This window comes from Monodelphis domestica, chromosome 2 (assembly GCF_027887165.1).
Source record: "Monodelphis domestica isolate mMonDom1 chromosome 2, mMonDom1.pri, whole genome shotgun sequence".
Lineage (NCBI taxonomy): Eukaryota > Metazoa > Chordata > Mammalia > Didelphimorphia > Didelphidae > Monodelphis > Monodelphis domestica.
This window is the reverse complement of record NC_077228.1, coordinates 430,926,174-430,944,456: the sequence shown is the minus strand read 5'-3', so window position 1 is coordinate 430,944,456 and position 18,283 is coordinate 430,926,174. Positions and strand designations below refer to the sequence as shown.

General features: G+C 35.9%; 1 protein-coding gene and 1 long non-coding RNA gene across 5 annotated transcripts in view; one reads left to right on the top strand and one right to left on the bottom strand.

Moving 5' to 3' along the window:
- LOC103097796 (uncharacterized) overlaps positions 1-6,071 on the top strand; it is a 37,210-nt gene extending 31,139 nt beyond the window's left edge. For both annotated transcript variants that reach the window (XR_008916711.1, XR_008916712.1), the window contains exon 3: positions 5,648-6,071. This is a non-coding gene — a long non-coding RNA (uncharacterized LOC103097796). The remainder of the gene's footprint in view (positions 1-5,647) is intronic.
- Positions 1-18,283, bottom strand: part of AKAP12 (A-kinase anchoring protein 12) — a 113,214-nt gene that overhangs the window by 70,854 nt on the left and 24,077 nt on the right. The gene's annotated exons all lie outside the window — the stretch shown is intronic.

Sequence of the window (18,283 nt, the reverse complement as noted above, 5' to 3'; positions counted from 1 at the left end):
ACACAAAAATACCAAGTGGGAGATTCAAAACCAGGTCTCTTCTAACTCCAAATGCAATAAATAAATATTCCTTCAACTGTATCATGATGATATACATAGTTGGAGATATTCATAGGCTGTGCTCCTAAACAGTGGAGAACTTCACTTGATGCTCTAGGAATGGTGAGCTCTAACAGGCTGAATATTAATAGTCATCTGACCATATATTTTCCAATGTCTCTAGGGCATTTAGAATTCTGGGGTGAAGGGAGCGAAAAAGAGCATAGAACGTCCCTGTCCCCAATGAGAGAAGAAAGCATTTGCCACAAATTTTCAGCAACTAATTTGACTCAAAATCCAATTTTCCATTAAAAGCAGGAATCCATTAACCCAGCCTACAAATCATAAATTACAACTGTCAAAAATAGCTTTTAGAGCTACCACGTACTCTAGTGAATGTGTAGTAAGGATGTCAAGGCTAATCTTCCTTCCATGTTTTTAGCCTCATCAGCAGTATTGCAGACTATGCCTACTTCTCCACCAATAGGGTCCTACATTCATTTGCCAAAAGGAGGGAATACTGCTTAGATGTGGGAAATCCATTCCTTTTAAACTGGATAACAAAGAAAGAGACTCACCAAATGCTGGTCCTCAAACCAATATAAAACAAATTTTCAGCGGTGCCTAGCTTAAGCCCCTTCCCTCCTCTGGGTCCTGCGTGCCTTGTGTGTAACAGGAAGAGGCTGAACTCTATATAAAACTGGATGGGTGTGAGGAGTTCTAATCTAACTTCTAAGCCCCTAACTAGTAAAGTGATATTGAGCCAATCATTCAGCCACTCTGGACTTCATAGATGCCGTCTATAAAAAGTACTTTAAAGGGGAGGCTGTTTTAGGGGATATTCAAAATCCCTTCTAGTGCTAAAATTCTAAGACTTGGGGATTTTTTTGAATTGTTAAAAGAGGAAGCTGAGCAGAGTGGAGAAAGGGCTGGCTGTAGAATCAGAAACCCTTTAAGTTTCAATCCTGCCTCTGCCACAAACATATTTGCAAGAGTCACTTAAATATTCAGTAAGAGAGAGAACTGTCAAAGACTAATCTACAGAAGAGTTTCCAATCTGCGATGCCTTCTAGCAATAAATTCTAAACCGAAGTGATTCTACAAATTATTAGTAAAAGGAGCCATGCAACCAGATGGCACAGTGGGTAAAGCACCAAGACTGGAGATGAGAAGTCCTGGGTTCACACACCTCCTAGCTGTGTGACCCTGTGCAAGTCCTTTATCCCCAGTGCCCTAGCTCTTACCACTCTTCTACCTTGGAATTAATATTTAGTCCTGATTCTAAGACAGAAGGTAAGGTTTGGGTTTTTTTTTTTAATGACAGCTACAAAAACAAAAGTCATCAATAAAACTTTCAAAACTTGTAAATCCCTTCAGAAAGTGTCTTCACTCGCCCCTTGTACCTGCTGCCCTGGAACCTTGGTAGCAAGCAAGGGAAAATGATCCATATGGATCTTGTACAGTAATGGTCAAGAGTGAGGACTGCTAGATATCGGTCTTCCCTCTTGAATTCATATGCAACATGAACATCTCTCCCCTTCCCTGGCCTTGCTAAATTCTGTAAGTAAATCATAGATCATCTACAGCATTATCCCTAGAACAATTCTATCTGTGAGTCACTCTTATAAGATCAGCAATCAAGATATAGAAGTAAACAGTGAATCATAAAGCCTCTTCTTCTCTGGATCACAACTGGCATGGAAAAGCTTTATTTATATGTATGGGAATATTTGCCAAGTACTCAGAGGAAATGATTTATTTACTGCACACACAGTTATCTACAGAACTAGAAAGCAAAATCTTTGGCTTTCTGTTATCAGTTAGTAAAAGACTAGACAAAATACTTTATCCCAACTCATTCCAATTTTATTCTTATTTTTAATAAAATAAATAATTTAATAAATTTAATAAAATCCTTTGTTTTTGTATGATAAGATGATTCCCTCCCCCTCCCCATATTAACAGATGATGACAGGAATCTAGTACGTTATTTAAAAGAATTTCTAGAAATGTCTTCATTTTCCCCTCATGAAAAATAGCTTCTTATCTTCTCTGTAAACCACCCTTTTAAGTATTTCAAGCGCTGATTACATGGGTCAAGGGGGATAATGCAAACACCAACAACATGGAAATAGCTTTGATCAAGGACACATATAAAACCCAGTGAAATTGTACGTCAGCTAAGGGAAGGGTGGGGGGAGGGAAAGAATATGATTCTTGTAATCAAGGAATAATGTTCTAAATTGACTAAATATAAAGGATTTCAAGATCTCTGATAATTAGTGACTGAGAACACAATCACATAATATGGATGGCTGTTCTGTAAGAAATGTTCAATTAAGGGTGCATTGTATGTAAGTATGATAGATATAAATTATCATATTATATTTGTGTATAATAAATACACAAACATATAAACACACAGAGCAACCCAAAGGCCTTAGCTTTAATCACTTAAACTACACTCCCTTTATAAGAACATTGAAAAGGAAAAACTGTCACCATCTTCCTACTCGAGTCAAACCCTCCAGCACTTTACACATGCATCATTATAACAACATCCTGAGCTTTCCTGCTAGCCCAGCCTGTATACCACTTGGAACAGTCCTCTTCAGGATCCCCTTCCTATTCAGACTCCATCCTGACTAAAGAAAATTGGGCTGAAACTCCTTGAAAAGCTGCTTCCAACCTATTCTTCCAAACTTCTCTTCCAGTACTCTTCTGCATGTATCCTCCACTTTAACTACAGAGTAGTTGAATCACTGTCCCAGAAACAGTTATGTACATTTCATGTGGTACCTTTCACAGCTAGAATTCAACAATAGGGTAGAGAGATGGAATCTGCTATGGTAAAACCAGGAATGAAGTAAGGGGTAAGCATTGCAGGAAAGTAGTTACTAGGCTAGACAGGACCTGAAAACTGGCAGCTGAAATAAAGGTAAGAGGGGAGGCAAGAAAGGGGTGCAGGAAAAGAAAAATCTGAGAAAAATAAATACAAGGAATCAAGGTAAGGCAGTGGGCTAAAAAACCAGGCTACAGAGAAGAAACCAGTGAGGCACCTTCTATCCCAGAAAGAAATATATAAGAGATTGAGATATGGAGATGCCAAGTAGGGTTACCTGGTGGTCAGAGGAAGGTCAAAGATAAAATGAGCTCCAGTTATCACCTTTGTTCACTCATCTTCTCATACCTCTCTATATTTCTCTACCCCTACTAAGTGGCTGGTCTAAATTCTACCTATTTTTCTTCTTCTAAAACTTAAAAATTTTTTGCCTATCCCTTACCACTCTTCTCGTTAGAACCAATACACAGTATCAATTCTAAGACAGAAGGTAAGGGTTACAAAAAATAAAATAATAAAAACAAACCTAAAGTTTATCTTTTTAGTTCATAATCTTTTATCTCGTTCCCTTTCCACCCTCTGAAAGAAAGCAAAAAACAAAACCCAGAAAATATTCCTACCCATCCTTCAAGGTTCAATTTGTCTCCATTGTAAGAAACTTTTCCCAGTTATTCCATCTCTTCCCTTCCCAGTCAAGGCCTGGTCCTAAGTTGAGGTTAATGTCTTATTTTATAAGGCAGAAAGTCACCGAAGTGAAGTATGATTCCTTTATATGGCAAACATTACAGCTTCTTAAACTTAACAGAGCTACGAACTCTCTAATAAACAAAAATCAGAAGCATAACTTAAGGAACTGTGAACTCTAATGGTTTTCATACAGATGAATATAACTTTGTATTGTCTTATATGGCTAAAGCCATTTGAAAAAAAAGAACTAGCCACTTCAAAAGTGAATCGGTACACTCCCTTTTTGTACAATGTGTAGAAAAAGAAAGCTGGTTATTTTAAGGTATGAAATCTTTATTTAACAACTAAATTTTTTTTCTTGGTTGATAATTGTGCATTTCAAATAAGACATAAAATGGAGATAGGGAAAAAAGGTTTTCTCCAGACATGTCCTTGTCTAGAACAAAACTTTGAATTGTTTCCTTATCCCTTTTTCACCATTTAAAGGAGGGATCAGGCTTCCTTCTTCCCTCCCCCATGTAAAACCAATAACCAGTTTAATTTATGTATTATCAAGCTAGATGCTTGATAAAGCTGAAGAATGATTTAAATGCCTCTGTTCCTCTCCACACAATATAAGCCATTTACTCCTAAATATTGTTCCTCCTATTAGCAGTGTCAGTGGCATAGCAAGCATATGCTCAATACTTTTCCATTTATTCATGAGGTTAAAATATGAAAAAAAAATCAAACTCATTAAAGACAAATGACTTCTGAACTCCATCTAATTGAAAAATGGATCCAAGAAATAGAGGATCTCCCCCCCCCAAGAACTGGTAAAAAATTATCATTATTAAAACAAAATATCTTCAGCATTTAGATTAATGTATATTTTATTGATGACTAGGCACACTATCCTATAGGCTCCAAAGAAAGACACACAACACTGACAAAAGAGTTGACAAATTTCTTGCAATCCCACCAATGGATCTAATCATGACCAGATATTCCCAGACCACCTTAATCTGCTGCTACCACCGTGTACATTCCAATTGGAAGAAACCCACCTTTATACAACTGCAGAAGTAGCTGCCACCAAGGGAAGGATTCATTTTCTTCTTTTTTTTTCTTCAAAATACTTTAAAGGTAATTTTGGGGACTAAGTGACCAAGACCAAGTAAAAAATATACAGGAATATAAAAATAATAAATCAGAGTGTATACTTGTGAAACTATTACCAAAAAAATTGACTAGCAATTTGGCCACCTCCCCACCCACCCCAATATAACAAGAAAAACAAAAGAACTTTGATTAAATATAGAATGACTAAGAAAAGATAGCGTTACTTAAAAATTAACTCCTATTGGGTTACATAAATCTCTTTACAATGACAACCGAAAACAGATGTCAATCTTTCCTACAAGATGTTTAGGAAATCTCTGACACTATAATTGTACATTCCTGGAAAAACAAAATAAAACACTTTAACACTTTTATAAGTGTTAAAAAAAAAAGTTAGTCAGATTCTTTCATCTTCTGTTACTGGAGCCACTCCCAGACTGTCCTTTTCTTTGTGTGATGTTCTGCATAGACAATGTCCACTGGGAGATTGCACTGCAGACACAGCAAGGCATATTAAAGAGCAAAGCATCAGTGTGGAAACAGCATCCTTTCACCCTCTCCAATACTGCTGACTAAGGAGAGAGCTTAATTACAGGATCTTTTACAGGCCAGCTGGAAAAACTAGTCAAAAATAAAATTCTTTATTTGAGGCAAGGCAAAAATCTTGAGGTTTATTTACTGAGGATAAAATCTTAAGGATACTGAAAAATAATTTCCTAGCCTAATTGTCTTCTGCTGTTAAAACTGAATTATATTTCCCCATCCTTTATTGATCAATAAAAGGTGGGGTCAGGCTTCCTGTCCCTTCTCCATGCAAAATCAATAAGCTCTCCATCTCCAAGATTTTAATATTGCTTTTTTTTTAAGTACAATTAATTGGTTTTGTTTGTACAAAAACTTTTTAATTTGATGTAATCATAGTAATTCATTTTACATTTTGTAATATTCTCTATCTCTTGCTGGTCTTAAATTCCTTAGTTTCGGAATTCTGGGAAGATGGCCACTTAGATGCAGCAAAAGTCCAGACCTCTCTGAAAACCCTTCCACACCAATCAAAAACAAAGTGCTTCGAGGGGATAGAAAGCCCAAATTTAACAACAGAACATAGCTGGGGGACCCTCCTGCTGGATTCAACTTAAAAGGTATGCAAAAAAAAAAAAAGCCTGAATTCTTATACTCTTGGGTTCAAGAGAAAGGAAGAAGGAAGGTCCCAAGACCCCTCCCCACCTACTGTGCTGAGTCTCCAGTGGTCCCTGGAATCTCTGGGTGGGCAAGGGTGCTAGTCTGGAGGGGGTGCCTTGCTAGTACAGCTGTGCCAGACTCAGGGCATTGAACACAGAAGGAAGAGAGGCAGCTGGAGGAGAAGTGCAAAAAGGGTAGCCTACCTAGTCCCAAGCAAAAAACCCGCTCCATCTTTCCCCCCCATCCTTTCTCAAGGTTTTAGCCTCAGGGCACATCTAGCTCCTAAGAGCAACTGGAGGGGGGGGGGGGGAGGAAGAAAGCTTAATCTTATCAATAGGGCAGATAAGAAGCCTTCAGAGGCCAGGGAAGCTCAATCTCCAACAACCCTCTCCCATAGACTGTGCTGAGAGTATTGCTGATTAAGCTCTGAGGGTGAAGGCTGCAACCACTAGATCATCCCCTGATAACAGGGTGGGAAGCCCAGCTACTACTGCCAGCTGGGAGAAGATCTGACCTCAGAGCTCATTAATAACATCAGCCAAAGAAGAGCAGAGAAGAAGCCCCTTCAGGGCAGAATAGCCCAAGCCCACAGATCCAGCAAATAATCTGAGAGGCAAGATTACAGCCAATTACAAGGGGGAAAGAAGGAAAAAATATGAGTATACAACAGAAAAAGAAATTATAATTGACAGCTTCTATCCCAGTAATGAGAGCAAATGGAACAGAGGAGGACCAAGGAACACCAAGCAAAAACACAGAAACTCCAGCGAATTGGACACAGGCTTTGGAAGAACTCAGAACACAATTCAAAAAAATAATTAGGAGGGGCTGAAGACAATTGGGGAAAGAACTTAAAAACCAAAAATAAGTCATCTGGAAACAGAAAACAGTGTCTTGAAAGCCAGAATTGACCAGCTTGAAAAACGAGGCAAAGAAGGTGAAAGATGACCTACAAAGAAAAGATCAGAAGAAGGATGACCAAAAAGCTAGGAATACAATTCAGTCTTTATGAAACACTTCATTGACAAAACCACTGACCTTAAATTCCTTCCTTTCCCACAGATATGACACATATACTATTCTATGTTCGTCTGATTTATTTATGATTTCACTCTATGTTTAAGTCATTTACCCATTTCTGAATTTACCTTGGTATGGGGTGTAAGATGTTCATCTAAACCTAATTTTTCTCATACTGCTTTCCAATTTTCCCAACAGTTTTTGTCAAATACTGAGTTCTTGTCCCAAAATCTGGGATCCTTGGGTACACTAGCTTACTGAGGTCATTTACTCCTAGTCTATTGCACTGATCCACCCTTCTGTCTCTTAATCAGTACCATATTGTTTTGATGACCACTGCTTTATAGTATAGTTTGAGATCTGGGAATGCAAGGCCCCCTTCCTTCACATTTTTTTTCCATTATTTCCCTGGATATTCTTGATCTTTTGTTCTTCCAAATGAACTTTTAATTTTTTCTAATTCTATAAAAAATGTTTTTTTGGTAGTTTGATAGGTATGGCACTGAATAAGATTAATTTGGGTAAAACTGTCATTTTTATTATGCTAGCTCATACTACCCAGGAACAATTAATGTTTTTCCAATTATTTAGATCTAGTTTTAATTGTGTGAAAAGGGTTTTGTAGTTCTGTTCATATAATTCCTATATTTGTCTTGATAGATAGATTCCTAAATATTTTATATTGTCTAGAGTGATTTTAAATGGAATTTCTCTAATTCCTACTGCTGAATTTTGTTGGAAATATACAGAAATGCTGATATTTTATATAGGCTTTTCTTGTACCCTGCAACTTTGTTAAAGTCGTTAATTATCTTCACTAGCCTTTTATTTGATCTGATGGTGAGGGAATATTATTGTGCTGAAAGGAATAATGAACTGGAGGAATTTCATGTGAACTGGAAAGACCTCCAGGAATTGATATAGAGTGAAAGAACCAGGAGGACATTGTACACAGAGACTGATACACTATGACACAATCCAATATAATAGACTTTTCTACCAGCAGCAATGCAATGACCCAAGATAATCTGGAGGAACTTAGGAGAAAGAACACTATCCACATTCAGAAAAAGAACCGTGGAAATTAAAACTCAAAGAAAAACATAGGATTGATCATGTACTTCAGTGGGGACATGACTGGGGTTTTGATGTTAAAAGACCACTCTGTTGCAAACATGGAAATAGAGGGAAGCTAGATGGCTCAGGATTGAAAGCCAGGCCTAGAGATAGGAGGTCCCAAGTTCAAATCTGGCCTCAGACACGTCCTAGCCCTATGTTCCTGGGCAAGTCACTTAACCCCCACATTACCTAGCCCTTACCACTCTTCTGCCTTGGAACCAATATATAGTATTGATTCTAAGGCAGAAGATAAGGGCTACATTACTAAATGAATGAATGAATAAATGGATGGATGGATGAATAAATAAAAGTACAATTAAGAAAAGTTAATATAGTTGATCATGAAATCTATAAGAAAAATAAAAGGGATAATGAAGTTGGGGAGAGGTGAGTTTTCTTTTAAAATTATTATTTTTGACAGCTAAATCTAACTTTGATCACGTCTTCACACACAAAATTTTTATGTTCTTATGGATCAATCACCAGATTCCTAGAGATTTGATTAACTGGGGGGAGAAGTAGCTCAAAAATAATTCTGTCCAAATCTATTTCTGTGAGTTCTGAATACTCATGAATACCTTTGTCTCCCACGAAGAGAAACAAAAAATGCCATTAAGCACTAAATCTAAATAGCATGCTACATTGCACCTTGACTTACTTTCCAATTACTTTCCAGTTAACCCATCTATCATAACCACTGCTTGGGAATGACAGGCACACTTGTTTTTACATGTCCCATCCCAGAGTTTTTCCATAATGTATATTCAAAGCTGGCTGGGGTTCCAGGACAAGCAAACTTACTTCCTGTTCCTCACAGATTGCATTTCCCCTCCCTGTGCATCTTTATAATATAAAAATATACTCTTCTCTCCTTTTAAAAATCCCTAGTTTTATGCCATCCCCTTCCTACATCAGGTCTCTTTTCCTGACTTCCCCAGATGACTATCTATATGTCTCCCTTGAGATGACCTTATATATACTTTGTAAATGTTTCGTATTTATTTATACAGAAGCATACTGTTTCCCTTGATGGAATGTAAACTCCTTGAGAAGGACAAGAACAGTTTCTGTCTTGGTGTTTCAGTACATCAAGCACTTTCCTACAGATAATTCCAGTTTTCACTGGTTAGCAGTAATGTCTTTAAGAGGCCTGTCCTTACTATATAAGCAGCTCTCTTTCTTAGGACTCACCTCCACGAATCACAGAGCCCTTGGATTCTCTTCCTCTCCCCTGGTAGTTCCTGAGTCTAATTTTCTCAGCCAAGTCACTTTACCACTTGAAATCCTTCTTTGGTTCTCCATCGATTATTAGCTAGGATTTTAAACTGCCCTGACACTGGAGACCTTCCACAATGTGGGGGTAACTAACTTTTCTCAATCTTCTCCCACAGTCTCCTCTCCACATCCAATTTCCTTTATTTCCAAACTCAAGCTTGACCTTCTGGAGACAGCCTTTTCCGATTCCTTGACCTGGAAGCCCTCTCTCTCTACTTATTATACTCTCACACCATACTTAATCTAAACTTCCTGTGTTCTGTCTGGCATTCTTTAATTATGAGTATCTGTCAGAAGCCCCATACTAAATTGAGAAAAGAGGCTATGCCAATTCATGTTTGCATCCATAGTCTTGAAAATTGTAAGCATCCCAACGTGCTGAGGAAGCAACTTTTAGAAAATCTGTGCCATACAACTAGTCTATGCAGTTTTAAAAACAAGTACAGTAGTAAAGAAGTAACCACCTCTGCCATCTGGTATATTAGGAGAAAGAGTTTTACCATTGAGAAAATGCATCTCTCTCCCTTTGTGGAGATGGAGTGACTATGGATATGAAACCCTGCTTATATCATTAAGAAAGGGTTGGTGTGTTGGTTTTGCTGAGTGATTTCTTTTAAAATATTTGTTACCAAAGAAGGTAAGTTTGGAGGGACTGGAAAGCAAGGGAGAATACATGAATGAATGAAGGTGATATTTTTTAAAATATCAATGAAAAAAAGCCTTTCTACAAAAAAAGTCAGTCTGAAATTTATTAAGAAAAATTTCATTTAACAATTCAGAAAATTGTTTTCTATCTCTTGATAAATGTGAATGCCTTCAGCTATGCTAACCTAAACTTACAGTGAAAGTTATTACCTTCTACTGAAATTTTTCTCATAGCATATTTCCCCCTTGAGAGAAATATATGGTTGATCCCTAAATTTGAGAAACTATTTTTTAAAATTATATAGAACAAATTGACATTTATTCAAGAAATAAAATTAAATATTTCCATGTCATCTATCAGTTTAAACTGGTTTTATGGTTTTTACCTCCAAAATAATAAGCCCTGTAGAATATTTTAGTAACAAGTGGTGAAAGCAAAAAAACACTAGAAATACAAAAAATTCAAAATAAAGCATCCTCACCCATTCATGGTGAGGGGAAAAAACAATTTCCCATCAAGAGAGTCCCTTCTCATCTGAATAATTAGGAATTATGTGTATTATAGATATACTATATGCTTCAACAAATTTTAATCAACTTTTACTTTTTGTTCTAAAGCTGTACTACAACTTTTTCCTTAAAGACCATCTGCATTGTTGCAATAGGATTAGCATTTTACCATACCTGGACAGGTATGCAATAAGGATGCTTTTGCTTACAGGCCTATTCATGAGACAAGTCCATCTCTCTCAATGCATTAGTTTCTAGTTATTCACAATCTTAGAAAGTGACTTCATAGTACAAGTGGGAGGAATGCCAGTACAAATCAAACTCAAATAGTGATTCCTAAAGAAAGCAGACCTTGTTCTTTAATTATTAATCAGGTACACTAAATGTACTGACAATCAATCTTACAACATAAGTGAATTGAATTTTCACTAAATTCCAAGAAAGGAGAAGATAAATAGGTCAATATTCTCTTGAAGACACAGCTATATTGTAGTCCAAAGTTTGTTGTAGGTTTTTTCACTTGTTTTAAAAAAAGTTTCTGGTAGAAAATAAGGTTACCAGGGCCAAAACTAGCCCTATTTACACCCTGAATACCTGCACAAAATAAGGCCTTACTTCATTAGGGAGAGGGAATGAGAAAAAACCAAGATGAGATTCCTGATAGAAACACTCCTATGAGATAAAAAGATTTAAGGAAACCCACTATTTTCCTATTTTATATAGCTTCCTATTTTGACAAAAGCATTCTTAAAAATTTGCTGTTTAGCTTAAATTGATAGCACCCATCCTATTTTGGCTTCTTGGTAAAAATTCCTGCTGTACCATCTAGATATGACTCTTAAGTTGTTTATTTAGAATTAATCTACCTTTGATATAGCTTCATTTAAATCTGCATTAAGCGCAGCTGGAACATTCATTTTGGTCAATAAATCAAAATATTCAACTTTTATTTCTCAGTTAATTCTAAAAAACCAGAATTCCTATCCACCATCAACATTAGTTCTGCAAAAGACTTAAAAGCAAGGATAAAGGAGAGCAGGGCAAATTTTGCAGTAACCTAAACTTTAAGAGATCAAATGATGCTTTCCTTCTTTCTACCTTGGCCAAATTACTGCTATCCATGCTTAAAGTTTGGGCTTATCTCTGTTAGGAGAGAGCTACTTACTAGAAAGGATGGAGTGTTCCTTTTTTATAAAAAGTGATTTAACATAAAAAGTACTTGAAGAGGCGGAAGAAGCTTGGACTTGTGTCAGAAGGTTGGGAGGTAATGGAAATGTGACAGGAGAATAGCAAAGAGGCCTAATGAAATATAAGAAACAGATGTGGGTTTTCCCCAAAGAGAGGGGAGCAACTCCAAAAAACTCCAAGGAATGAGATGTGCTGTTGTCAGGTGAGAGATTATTACCAAGTCAGAAGTTAGTAATTTCTGTGCTGAGCACTAGAAGACCAACACTTCATGGCCAAGAAATTAAATCCTCAAGACAATGGTTTTCACACTTTTCTTTTTTCGATGTAAAGCACACAGTCTTTTGCCAAGAGGCACTGACATTATATACTTAAGGTGGGACCTGCACAGGAGTGAGGCTCTTCCAAGAAAAGCCATCATTATTGTTGAATTCTTTGTGAGTATATTTGAGATTGCTGTCCATACACAAAAGGCAAGTTTTGTTTGTTTTGCCAATGCTGGACCTACCATGTTTATGCTGGATAAAAGCTATATCATATCTGGAATAATATCTAAAACTTCATTGCACACCCATTGATAACTATTGCCTAGGCAGTATTCTCATCATTATTGCATCAGGACTTCAAAAGAGAAAGTTAGATCAGAGAAATGAAAGGAGAAGAAAAAAAGGTTAAAATGGTGGTGTTTGTGAGATAAGATTAGAATATTTGGTCCATAATTTAAAAATACTGTAATAACAGAGGTCAAGAATGGCATATATGTAACAAAGGCTAAAGAGTGTACTTAAATATTTCAAATTAATTAAAAAGGCTGGAGCTAAAAAGGAAGGGAAAAGAAGAAAATTACACATGATGTGTTTTATTTTATATATATATATATATATATATATATACACACACACATATATATATGTATGTATATCTCCATAACAATAGAGAACAGCTACAAAAGGTAGGAATTCATCAAATTGAATTCTCTCTCTACAAGAAGCCAAGCTCCTTAAAGGATGAATCTATTCAGTTTTTTTTTCCTTTTATCTCTGGGACGTAACAATCAGTTAACAAAGCATCTAATGTGTAAAATACTCACAAACAGTTGTTGTTCAGTAATATCTGACTCTTTCTGACCCCCAGAGTTTCTTAACAAAGATTCTGGAGTGGTTTGCCATTTCTTTCTCCAGTATTAAGGCAAACATTTACCCAGGTCACATAGCTAAAAAGTGTTTGAGGCTCTTTTTTAATTCAAGTCTTCTTGACTCCTGGCCCAGTACTCTACCCATTAAACCATCTAGCTGCCTAGACTGAATTGAATTTAGTCAGGCTATCTGCTGGACACTCTCTTCAACAAGTCAAACATCCAAGTTTGCCTGTCCTGCTTCAATCATAATTTAACCCACAAAAAGTCAAATAAATAAATAAAATAAGGGAAATTTCTATATCGGACCTGACATTCATTAACAAGAACCAACACAAAACTGGAGTGGAAATGATGGCAACCTTGAAGAGATGTGGTCATTTCCTGTCTTAGCACTCGTGAGAGAAAAAGAATAAAGCTGGTAGAGACTTTTTAAATGGACTAAAATTCTACAAAATTCCACAAAAGGAATATAGGTCTCTGCCAAGATCAATGATCTTTACGACAATAAATAATGCTGATTATTTGGAAGTGGTTTCTGGAGTGGTTTGCCATAAAAGCATAAGGAAACACCAAGAAAGCAAACACTGAGCTATTCTTTATAAGTTCCAATCATCAGGTCTGGAAGACCGACATCATAGAGGGAAAAAAAACTGAGCCACCTTAAGTGATCTTTGAAAGGTCGTGGAGAAGGAATGAGTATGCTACCCACCTCCCAACAAAGAGGTAATGGGCCCAAGGTGAAGAATGAAGCATTTTCTTTGAATGTGGCTAATATGATTTTTTTTCACTTGATTATGTTATTTGTTACAGGGACTTCCCACTCCACCCCAAAGAAGGTATGGAGAAGAGAAATTTTTGTTGATTGAAAAAAGTTATGGACGATCTAGAAGTTATAAAATATGTCAAATGTCTGATTTAAAAAAAAAAAAGATTTTAAAACTGTAGACCAGTGGCCTTAACTTTGATTCGTAGCTAAATATTTAAATATATTATTAAAAGGCACTCTTAAGCCATATATTTAGAGGCAAAAAGAAAAGGTCTCATGCATGAAACAAAGTATTCAACAGAGTACTTTGTGATAGTAAAGATAGGGAAATGGGTAAGAAAGCCACCATCATGGCTTTAATAAGAAAAAAAGTGATATACTTTGTGACCTAGACAGGATTATCACCCTGCAGTTTACTTCCTGGGCTTTAACACTCTGAAAAGCTTATAATTCAATCTGAAGAAAATCAAAGTAACCAGTCTCCCCCAAATCATACTGTCTGTTCTACCACAATGACAACCTTTGGCTTTCTTGTGCTCTTTCCTGTGGGCAGACTTAACTCTGCAGTCTGATAACCAACCTAAAAACATTCTAGCAGCCTGATTAAATCTAACTTGTTATAAAAAAAAGTTTCAGATGAAGAGAAGAGAAACTAGTTCTGTCATCAGAGTTATTAGCAATAGGCACTGCCTTCCTGATAACTGTGACCCCTTTGAAATACTTCCTTCTTACTTTCAAGCCAACACAAAGTTCTGAATCTGATTACTCTTGCAATAAAATCCATCAGTATAGCTTTCTAAAGTTTTTCTTAGTTTTGATTTATTTTTATGGATACACAGCCCCAGGAACGAAGGGAAGTATCAAAAATTCTGCCAGCTGCAGAATTCAGAAGTCCACTGAAAACAAATTAAACGTAATTTGGAAATAATTATTTTTTCATTTTTTATTTAATAACTAATTTAGGGTATTTTCCCCTGGTTACAAGATTCATGTTCTTCCCCTCTCCTCCTCTCTCCCCTCTCCCGGAGCTGGCAAGCAATTCCACTGGGTTTTACATGTATCATTGTTCAGTACATGGACCTATTTTTATATTATTAATAATTGCAATAGAGTGAGCATTTAAATTCAACATCCACAATCATATCAATTGGGAAATATTTCACAAAATAAACAAAAATAAAACTTTTGGAAAGCAGTTTGAATTATCTAAAAAAGGTAACAGTCCATTCCCTGTGAACCAGAGACTATACCCTGAGGAAAACAATGTTGAAAAGTCCTCTGAAATATAGTAGTACTTTTTGTCATAGCTAAGAATAGGAAATGAAGTAGATGCCTATCAGTCAGAAAATGACTGAACAAAAAAAATTTAAGTGTACTGGACTATTATTGTGCTATAAGAAATGTGTAAATATAGATGAATCTATAAACTGATATAGGAAAATTATACAGAGGTAAATAAAAAACTATAAATAAAAAAACAAAAGTAAGTGTAACAAAACAATTCTGAGATATCACCTCGCATCTATTAGATGGTTAAGATGATAAAAGGGTAAAATGACAAATTTAAAACAGAGAACTAAAACACTGTTGGTGAAACTTTGAATTGATCCAACCATTTGAGAGCAATTTGGAATTATGCCTAAAGAGTTATAAAACTGTGTATACCCTAAAACCCAGGAATACCACTGTTGAGTCTGTTTCCCAAGGAGATCAGGGAAAAAGGAAAATAAACTATATGTTCCAAAATACTTATAACAGCTCTCTTTGTGGAGGTGAAGAACAGAGATTGAAGATGTCTGTCAACTGGAGAGTGGCTGAACAAGTTTTGACATATGATTATGATGGAACACTGAAGTGCCATAAGATATGATGAGCAGTTTAATTTCAGAAAAAGTTGGATAGTTCACATGAAATTAAAAAGACTTAAATTAGTAGAACTAAGAGAACACTATATGCAGCTACAGAATATTTGAAGAATAACTTGTGAACGAAAATCCACCTCCAGAGAAAGAACTGATAAAGAAACACAAAAAGCATAATTTATGCATATGTATATATTTTATTGAGTGATGCCTTCTATGGTGTGATGAAGTGAGGGACATGGTGAGATACCTAAGAATTCTAATGTAACCAACAAATTTTTTTTTAAGGGAAGAAATGTAACAAAATTATAAAGATTAAGCAGGAATTGAAGAGCATGTGAGAAGACACCCTCAACCTTTGTGTATGTTGTAGGACTTTTTTTTTTAATTTTTAAATTTCTTTAATTAATTTAGAATATTTTTCCATGGTTACAAGATTCATATTCTTTCCCTCCCCTCTTCCCGCCCCCCTCTCATAGCCAACGAGCAATTCCACTGGGTTTTCCATGTATCATTGATCAAGACCTATTTCCATATTATTAATATTTGCAATAGTGATCATTTAGAGTCTACATCCCTGATCATATGTAGGACTTTTTAAATGTAAAGAATTGCACTATTTTTAAGTTTGTTTTTGTTTTTTTACTATTTTACTATTTTAAGACATATTTTTTTACTATTTTACTACTTTAAGTTATATTATTTTATTTATTATTAAAAATACTCTATCAAGATGGCTCTCTAGGAGAAGGGAAGGATACTTAGGATAATTATTTGATGTAAGAAACAGAAAATATCAATAAAACTTATTTTTAAAAATATGGACAACATTCCATTTTAAAACTAAGTTAAAATGTATACAGTAACAGAACTATTATAAGATGATCAACTACGAAGGACTAAACAGTTATCAGGAAAGCAAGTCTCTAAGGTAACCAACCACAAGAGACTCATGATAAAAATGCTATCCACAGCCAAAGAAGAAACTATTGGAATACAGAGCAAAGTATGTTATCTTCTATTTTATTTCCCTCATGAAACTTCTATTGTATGTGTGATATGTGCCTTCTATCATAGACTTTAAAAATTATATCCTGGAAATTTCAAATACAATGTTTAATCATTTCATTTAGAATATCTTCTTAATAATTATGTTTTTATAATTCAACTTAAGCTTTATTCTGACTGTAGTAAAGAAATGGCAATTATTTTGTGCATAAATTACTTAAAGTTCTTAATTAAAGTAACTTTTGTAGGATCAAATTTTAACAAATCACCTAAATCAGGTGTTAAAATAATTTTTACCTGTACAACATAGGGGAGGATACAAGGAGAGAAAGAAAAACACACTTGCACCCACCTCTCTCATCTTAAGAACTAAGAACTAGAAGGGATGGGGGTTATCTATACCCACTCTTTACAAATAAGGGAACTGAGAGGCTAGGCGGCTCAGTAGATACAGAGCCAGGCCCAGAGATATAAGGACCTGGGTTCAAATCTAGTCTCAGATACTTCCTAGCTGTGTGACCCTGAGCCAAGTCACTTCACCCCCATTGCCTAGCCCTTACTGCTCGTCTGCCTTGGAACTGATACTTAGTATCAATTCTAAGACAAAAGGTAAGGGTTCCAAAAAAACAAAAAAAGGTTTAGGGTGGGGGGACTGAGACTCAGGGAGCTACAGTTAACTGCTCAGGGTCCCACAGGTAATGAATACAATGGAAACAGGTATTAAGTGATAACATTTGTGCAACCCAGTGAAATTGCTTATCGGCTCCAGGAGTGGGGAGGGAAGAGGAAAGGAAAAGAAAATCAATTATGGAAAATGGAAAAATATTTTTAAAAATAAATAAATCAGGGTCTCACAGGTAAGTGGAAAGCCTGACTGCTACTTTCTAAGTCCTCTGACTCCAAACCCAACACTCTTCCTACTATAATATACTAACTATTGGCAAGAAAAAGAATATTTTAGATCATTCAAGACCAGTTTTTTTCCTGAGATTCTCAGATTATAAGATTCAGAATACCTGAGATTCGCATCTATTTGATACTTCCTTCATAAGGAAACAGACACTCCTTCCTGAGGCATCCCCTTCTACTTTTGGACAACTTAAAAAATGAAAAAGCCCTCTGGTTCTACCTTACAGGGCGAGGGCAAAATTTACTCTCACATAACACCTTCCCCAAACATTCTTCAAGCTAATTCTCATACTTCTCTTCATACTAAATTGCATCCTTCAGAGAATACAGGGAGCTCCTGGAGGGAAGAGACTTTTAATTTGGCTTATCACCCTATCTGGACAATTCTGACTCAATTTCTCATGTTTGGATTCATTGCAATATTCAAGTGTTAAACGCAAACATGCCCCAGGTTTGAGTTGGGAATTGGTCCCAAGATCTGGATCTTGGACAGGTGAGTCTGGTACTAAGGATGACTAAACAAAGAAGAACATTGCTCAAGAGTCTAGTAAAGTCAGGATCAAAATAGGAAAATCAGATCTTTAGAAAATAATAACTATAAATCAATTGAGTTGGTCCAGGTATTTAAAGAGGAAAAAAGAATGTATTTCTTGCAAAATATCAAAGTGCCAATGTCTTATGTACAGATGAAACTGATGTTGAATATTTTTAAAAAGAAGGGAGGAAATGAAAGAAGAGAGATGGCAGAGAGGGGAGGGAAGGAAAGAAAGTTTAAATCTATGTAAACACGATTTATTTCCTTTTTGGACCATCTTTTAAAAAAAAACAAACAAACATTAATGCTTTTCTACCATGAATAAACCTCACTTCTATCTTGCCCCCTTCCTTTCCTCTGTATATACATTTACTCTGATGTGTTTGTTTCTGCTCCTACAAAAGAATGAAACCAGCTTCCAGACTAAGGTATTCCCAGGAGCACCAGTCAGGTTTTAGGG